We start from the raw sequence: 8,792 nt of genomic DNA, 5'->3' as shown, positions 1-8,792 counted from the left end.
CAGACGGTAGTGAGTTCCCCATCACAGGCAGCATTCAAGGAAAGCAACCACTTGAAGGAGATTCGAGCAATAAAGGAAGGGAGGATTTCAAGGTTCCTTATAACTCAGGGATTTTTGTCATTATTAGTTCTCTCCTTCTAATATTAATCATCTACTTAGCCTCAGAAAACAGACCAGTCTTGATATATCCTATGCAGAATTTATAATGGCCTCCCAGCCTTCATTTTTGCCAGCGCTGCATTTTATTAAAGCCTGGAACCCTATTTATCCTCATCAAGTTAGTGAGGCAGCACATCAATTCATTATTCTTACTTATCTAATACAGAAGGAAGAGAAATGGTCTACAAAACCTTGACAGCTGGGAAGAGAAAAAGTAGCCAGAAGCAATTCAGTCACTGAAAAATGAAATTCCTTTTTATAAAGAGGGGGGGAAATGTATTTCAGTAAAGCAATCAAGTTAGGGAAGGGCCGTTTCTGAGAGTGGAATGAAATCCAGGTATGTGAAATTGCACATGTCAACATCGCATCTCTTATGCATTTTTCAAACCAGACTCCACGGAGTCGGGCATCAGCATGGCCACAAGTGCCTGGTGAGTGAGTTCCCCCGTCAGCCTCAGTCTTCCCACCTACAGAATGGGAACATCTCTGCACGAACACCACAGGTGAAAGAGAGGCATTCTTGCAGCCATGGTGGGAGCAGGTGTTCTGTCCAGATGCAGAACACCATGCCCAGCAAGCAGGGAGGAAGAAGGGGGAACCAGGCTGCCTCCCATCTTACCAATCTTATCGCTGATTGGCTGAATCCACCTCACCCGCAGCCTCAGGGCCCCAGAGGCTCTCTCAGCCACCCAGCCCCGGGGGCAGCCCAACCTCCTACACTGTTGGGTATGAGGCATCATCCACTGGGCTCCAGTGTAATTCGTGATCATCTCTTGGCAGTGTTGCTTCGTAGAGCTCCAGGGACCCCAACATTTTGTTCATCTGCTCTGAGCTCCTAGGCAGGGAATTTTGCTCGGCGGCTGTCAGCTGATTGTCCCGTTTTGTCCAGTGCCTGACCAGCGTGCCTCTGTGAGGGGATAAGAGATAGTTCTACAGGACTGAAGTATTTTCAGTGCACGGGACAGTGGTGTGTTCTCCACCCCTTATTTTGCTCTTCTTTTATATCTTTGTGGACAGAAGTTGGCAGGGCCAGTTTTAGAGAATGACTTGTTGTCAGATGAAGGACCCCCAGAGCTCCATGCCATACGACCCACTCGCTGCAATGCGCACACATATGAAAACCGGGAAAACCCAACACCGTTCTGACTCGGCCATGATGCCGAGATCTAACGTCTGTCCAGTGTTTACTCTGTGGCAGACATCGTACCACGTGCTTTCAATGCATGGCCCCAGTCCTCACTGTGAATCCTGCGTGATAAGAATTTGTATTCCCATTTTATGGACAGGAAAACTGAGGTGCAGACAGTAAAGCTAACAAGTTAGTAAATGCAGATCAATTATATCCATTAGCATAGGATGGAGTTGGTTTCACTATATGTCATTTCACCACAGTCCCAAAAACCTATTGATGTACAGCCTCTCAAAAGGAAAGGGGCAGGTTGGAGAAGAGGTGCAGAGCCATAGAATGGCTTTAGAGGATATCTGAAGAGGTGGTCCAGTGCAGTGTCAGCAGGACAGGTGCTAGGCTCTGGGTCAGACAGAGCGGCATTCAAATCCTGACCTGATCCTTACTAGCTCTGAGGTCCTTACTTAATCTAAAGCCCATTTCCTCAGCTGTACCATGGGCACGGTGGTCCCCAGGTGTCCAGTGAGGCTGTGTTGGGATCTGAGCATTAGCCTGGGGTACAAAGGGTACACAGCAGCGTGATGATACAACTCAAGCTCAGAGAGAGCAACTAGGTTGCCCAAGGCCACACAGCGTACTTGTGGCACCTGATCCAATGTTCTTTGCACAGCAGCTACTCTAAGTTATTCCCATACAGTATTGGGCCCCTCTATCTCCTACCAGCTTCCTTCTCAAATTTCCCATTTCAGGGTTTCAGGTAGGTTTTAGTCCCTTGCAAGGCTATGCTGCCATACTCAGTGGTCCATGCCAAACTGGGTGAAGTGGGAACAAGCAATTCGTGCAGCTACAGTTCAAAGCAAGGGATGGGGGAAGGAGGGAATGTTCAAGTTCCTGTAGTGTCCACTAGATGGAGCCACACCTCTGCATTCATCAGTTACCTTTCTCGACAAGAACATGAATTGTCTTATAAAGGAAGGATTGAGAAGATTCAGGCATTCATTCATTCATTCAATAAATACAGGGTGTCCCCCCCCAAAAAATGTACCACACTTTAACAGCTGAGGGCTCAGTTTTTAAAAACATGAAATATCCTATCTGATAAAAGGCTAATATGCAAAATGACTGAACAGAGGAATGACCGGTCACTATGATGTGTACTGACCACCAGGGGGCAGACAGTCAACACAGGAGCTCCCTCCTGGTGGTCTGCACTCCCACAGGGGGAGCGCAGCTCAGCTGGAAGCCAGGCTCACGGCTGACAAGCATAGTGGCAGTGGCAGGAGTGGGCCTAAGCTGGCAGGTGAACATCCCCCGAGGGGTCCCGGACTGTGAGAGGGCGCAGGCCGGGTTGAGGGAACACCCCCACCTCCCAGTGCACGAATGTCGTGCACCAGGTCTCTAGTATTTTAATAACCACTGCCTTTATAATTATTCAAAGGGTGTATACATTTTTTTGGTCCATCCTGTATTTACTGAGCACATCCTCTAGGCTGGGCACTGTGATACAATTATAAACACTGTACTTAAGAACACATTTAGAGTTAAACTTCTCTGCTTCTGTAATGGATCTCACAGCCATGCAACCACTGTATCATTCATTCACTTCATCCTTTCCTCCTTTTTTTCACTCCATCCTTAACAAGGGTCTACTGACATCACTCTTCTGTTTCTTCCTCAAATATTGACTCGGCATGTGTTCTCCGAGCTCTGGGAACCCGAGGATGGATCAGGCGGTCTCACGGAGGAGACAAACACGGGATTAGTGTGCATTCGGCCCGACCTGCATGATGACTGATGTTTGGCAAAGGCTGGTTGGAGGAACCCAGAGCTCATCGTTAGGATCCTTTAAAAGAAAGCGAAGTCATTTCTCCATTGACATCCGGAAGGGGGTGCTCAAAACCTTTGCCCCACCCATCCTTTCTCTGCTTCTGGTGAATAACTGGATCCATGTACCTGTCCCTTCCGAGACCCTGGTACTGCCCCCTGGGTGGGGCTTGAGATGGCAGGGAGGAGACCGCTTTTATCACAGCTGGGGCTTTGGCGAAAGCCTCACTCTTCCCTGGGCACGCGTTTCCGCCTTCCTTCCCAAGAGAGGCGTGTGGCTGCAGGGAGGACCACACAAGACTGATGTCAGAGGACCCGGGCTCTGGCCTCCTTCTTGACCCTTATATGAGATGTGGTCATGGATCAGCCACATCCTTTTCCTGGGCCTCAGTCTTCTCATCTGTGGCAGATCAAATGTGGCCACAGATCCTTCACAGACCCTCCCACCAGAAGATGGCAACTTTCCCCCTTCCCTCAGTCCCACAGTCAGCCACCCTCTAGTCCAATTCCCCTCATCCTCCCCCTCAATCAGCCATGTAACTAACAGTCTCTAACTGGTTTTCCCCACATTCACTCTGCCCACCCCCGACCATGCCTTCTGTACCCAGGAGATCAGCTGACAGGCAAACACAAGTTGGGTCCTATCACTTGTCCGCCATCTACCCCCTGGTGCATGGCAGCCTCCCTTCCATGACCTGCAAGACTCTGCACCACCTGGCCCCCAGTCAGCCTGTCCCCTCCTTGTTCCCACTGCTCTGGCCTCATGTCTGGGATGGTGACCCCAGTACCACACAGCTGGTCATCAGGAGGGAGGTTGGAGCAGGAAACCAAGGAAGAACCTGAGGTGGAAAGCTTACTGCAGTTCTACTGTAAAATAAACACCGAAGCCTTACCCAGAAGTGAGGGGGGACAGAAGGCTACGCCTTGACCCTCGGGACAGGGGTTTTCCTAAGAGGTGGTGATGGTGGTGGCATCAAGGAGGAGGGGCTTTGGGAAATGTAGTTCCTGGTGGAAGCTGAATGGTCAGAAACCTCAGCTGTCACCCGGCAACTGGAAGGTGGACAGGGGGAGTGAGTCACCGATCAGGTTGCTGCATCCACATTTGTTTGCACATCTTCTTCTTTTTCCCTTGGCTACACACCTGTGACCCTCCATTGCAGCATAAACTCTTTGGCTGGGAAGGACTGTGCCATATTCATCTTTGTAGCTCTTTCCCAAACAGAGCTCTGCACAAAGATGGCAGAGAAAATGTCTGATGGATGTTGTAACAGTTCTCGCCAGCCCACTCCCGGTAGCAGCCCCCCATTCTCTTTTAGAGAGCCCGTTCTCACTCGTGTGCTCCATGTAAGAGCTGTCTCCCTCCCCGGCTCCAGGCCTGACACGTGTGGCCCAGACCAAGCCAAGCAAAACATCCCTTTCTCCTGACCACAGTGACTGGCTCCGGAGCGGGCAAGTGACCATCCCGAACCAAGGAAACAGATGAGACAGAGAGAGTGAGGATAAAGGCAAATGCTTTCATTCTAGGCTGCAGGTGCTAAGGGAGAGGTCTCATCCTGATGACATGGCTTAAGCTCCTGGATCCAGCTTGTCTGACAGCCATTTATGTCACTGGAGTCTAGAGTCATCTAAGCATATTAATCCCATACCTTGCCTAAGGCAACTGGAGGTGGGTTAGCCATCACCTGCATCCAAAAGAGCCCTGACAGGTGAAGAAACGAATGAATGACTTTACCTGAAAATTGTACCACAGGGAAGGACTCTGTTTGAGGACTCAAACAGGATCTTGCCCTTCACTCTCTGACATGGGTGAACTGCCTACGGTCTTTGGACTTCAGTTTAGAATTCTGATATCATTCACTTACACAACACATATTTATTGGCATTTATTGTGCTGTACACCGTGCCAGGTGCTGGAACTACCATGGTAATAAAACCCTCATGGTCCCTGTGCTCATGAAAATGGAAATGAAGTTCAGTTCTAGAAACGTAAAGTTCATTTGGATATACCTGTGTTTATCACTGTAAAATCGGTGGTCCAAGTCTCTAAATCTTGAAACAGGTAGCTGCTATGAGTCCTTCAACTCCTTATCTGCTAATATCATAGGGTAACTGGTGGAGGGGAAAGAAACAGAGCCAGTATAATAAGGGGTGGGGGTATCACAGGCTTCGCTTCCTTCCCCGCGCTCAAGGCCAGTCAGAAATAACGCTTATGAGCCTAATGACACACAGTGCTGAGCTAGAGGATGAAACGACAGCCTGGGGTGGGCCTGGGTCCAATCCTCCGAGACCTTCAGCTCTAAGAATAGCCAACATGCTACCAGGTACATTTTTTTCTGGCCTCTGGCAAAGAGACTTTTCTGAGTCAAATATGCTCATCAGTGTTCCCAAGAATCAGGCTTAGACATGGATTTTAAGCCCATCTCTTTCAATTCTCGTTACAAGGAACTGAGAATGCCAACTGCAGTTGGGTTTTCACTTTTGAAGGGAATTCACAGCTTGGGCTGAAGCGGCAGAATGTCAGCTACAAACCTAGTAGGTAAATTTAGCAGGTCCTAAATAACCGGAGTCCTATTCCACCTTCTGTTATTTAATTTATTCATCCAGGTAACAAATCTGTGTCAAGTGCCCACTCTGCGCTGGGCACCATCGTAGAACAGCCGCTGGCTCATATGAGAGCGGCTCAAGGGGAAACAGATCCAGAGGCAAATTCTCAACCCAAGCCCACTCCCGCCTACCAGGCCCACACACCTGGCTAAGCCCAGCCAGATGTTACTAAACCAGCCTCCACTAGTAATTCAGCTAATGTGCTCTATTCTAAATATAGCATGCGTTCTTGCCTCTTCCATTTATTATTACTGCATTAAAAAAAATGACCTCGAAACTTAGCGGTTTGGTACTTAATGCCACTGCCCTATACACTTAAACATGATTAAAATGGTAAATGTTATGTTATACGTGTGTGTGTGTGTGTGTGTGTGTGTGTGTATCTCATAATAAAAATTATGGAAGGATAAAAAAATAATAATGGTTTGAAACAACCACTTGACTAAACTCATAGATTCTGGGTGGGGGTCAGAACTTTGGGCAGGGCACAATGGGATTGGTTCATTTCTGCTCCACGGTGTCCGGGCCTCAGGAAAACGCGAAGGCTGGTGTGAACTGTTGTCTGGGCACTGCAGTCATCTGAAGGCACGTCCGTTTACACGTCTGGGTTGACTCAACATCCACGATTGTCTACTGGAGCACCCACATGTGGCCCCTCCGTATGGGTTGGCTTCCTCACAGCATAGCGGCTTCACGGTAGTCAAACTTTTTACATAGCAGCTCAGAGCTCCAAATATGCGTGTGTAAGGAAAACAAAACAGGGGCCAGGGGAACAACCCATTTGTAACCTGACATTGGAAGTGTCACTTCAGTCAAACTCTATTGGTCGAATTAGTCATAAGCCTACCTAGATTCAAGGCCAGGGGGTGGGCAGAATTAGACTCTGTATTTTGATGGGGAAGAACCAAGATCACATTGTAAAGATATTGTAGCCTTTTCTGAAAAATGCAATCTGCCTACCACCTTTCTAAACGGGCCCAAAGCAAAGAAACCACAAAATCAAGTATAGAGAAGCAGAGCATGGGAAGAGGCCCTAATGAACATAATCTTCTTTACCAAAGAATTAGCAATTCACTCCTGAGATGATGGCTCCTCAGGCTGGCAGGGTGCCAGGCACATTAGGCTGAGTATAGGGTTGGTGTTTAGTTGTATTTCTCTCAGTTTCTGTGTGTGTGTGATCTCAGGCAGTCACCACTGGGACCTTTAACTTCCTCATCTTAAAAGGGGAGGTAATTCTTTTTTAAAAAATATATATTATTTATTTCAGAGAGGAAGGGAAAGGGAGAGAAACATAGAAACATAAATGATGAGAGAACCCTTGATGGGTTGCCTCCTGCACGCCCCACATTGGGGATCAAGCCACACCCCTGGCATGTGTCCTGCCCGGAAATCAAACTGTGACCTCCTGGTTCTTAGATCCACGCTCAACCACTGAGCCCCGCCGGCAGAACAGAGGTAATTCTTGATCATGTTTCATCAGTGTTGTTGTGAGAACCAAGTAAAATATAGTATGTGAAGACAAATTTGTTGCAAAGATGTCCACACATTGACCCCACAGGTGGACAGCCCTCTTTGGCAATACAACTGGGAAAGACCATGTCCTGCCAGTTGTTGTTGCCACCTCTCTTTCCCCACAGTAACCATTCTCCTGTTTTTACTTGCCTGTCTCAGAGGTAGGAGAGCCAGCTGGAGCTCAGAGAGGGCAAATGACCTGGACAGCGAGATCAAAGAGATCAAAACCCAGATCTTTCTGGGATGCTCAGACTTTCCATTCTAAAGTCCATGAGCCACTGACATTTTTAATAGAGGACTCTGACTTCAGCTGAGAAGCATGACACAGATTATAGCCAGCATCTGGAGTCACAGTACCTGGTTTAGATCCTAGCTACAACATTCATTAGCAATTAATGTGTCCCGGTGTTAAAATGGGAATAAGACTTCTCACACCGGGGTAAGAAGTAACCAAGTTGCCCTAGTCCAGTGGTCGGCAAACTCATTAGTCAACAGAGCCAAATATCAACAGTACAACGACTGAAATTTCTTTTGAGAGCCAAATTTTTTAAACTTAAACTATATAGGTAGGTACATTGTTATTAACTTAATTAGGGTACTCCTAAGGCTTAGGAAGAGCCACACTCAAGGGGTCAAAAAGCCACATGTGGCTCGCGAGCCGCAGTTTGCCGACCACAGCCCTAGTCGGTTTGGCTCAGGGGATAGAGCGGAAGCCTGTGGATTGAAGGGTCCTGGGTTCGATTCTGGTCTAGGGCACATGCCGGGGTTGTGGGCTTGATCCCCAGTGTGAGGCATGCAGGAGGCAGTCGATCAATGATTCTCTCTCATCATTGATGTTTCTATCTCTCTCTCCCTCTCCCTTCCTCTCTGACATCAATAAAAATATATATTAGAAAAAGAAGTAACCAAGTTAACATAAGGCACTTAGCCCTGGCACATGTGGCTCAGCTGGTTGGAGCTGTGGATTCAATCCAGTTGGACACGTATGGGAAGCAACCAATTGATGTTTCTCTCACACATTGATATTTTTCTCTCTCTTCCTCTCTCTCTAAAATCAATGCATGCCCTTGGGTGAGGATTAAAAATAATAATGATAGAATAAAAACTTCAAGTGAAAATACACACATAAGGCACTTGAAACAGTGCCTCGCACAGTACAAGCACTTGGCGTTTGCTCCTAAAGCTCTCCTGCACACTTACTATGTAATAGGTGCTAAGTGTTTTAAGGTGGAAGAAAAGCAGCCAAGAATGAAATGAAATGTAACGACAGAAGTATCTCCTTGAAATAACAAATTCATTTTGGATAAAGTTAAAAAAAAAAAAAAAAGAACACCCCACACTCTAAGTTTAGGGAACTACAGGCAAAATAAACGTTGGTGGCATGTGCCGCCGACTCCTGAAGTCCCAATGTCACGTCTCGCCTCCATGAAGCTCGCAGACCCAGCCAGAGGCGGACAGTGCCGCAAGGCCCACGCACGTCACCCCAAAACAGCCAGCGCACCCCACGTGGGACCCTCGCCTGGCGGCTCCCGCTTCCAGCCCTGGCCCCACCCCTTTCCCATTCGGC

This window comes from Myotis davidii, unplaced genomic scaffold, assembly GCF_000327345.1.
Source record: "Myotis davidii unplaced genomic scaffold, ASM32734v1 scaffold120, whole genome shotgun sequence".
In the NCBI taxonomy this organism is placed as follows: domain Eukaryota; kingdom Metazoa; phylum Chordata; class Mammalia; order Chiroptera; family Vespertilionidae; genus Myotis; species Myotis davidii.
The sequence above is the reverse complement of the archived record's forward strand: the minus strand, read 5'-3'. Positions refer to the sequence as shown.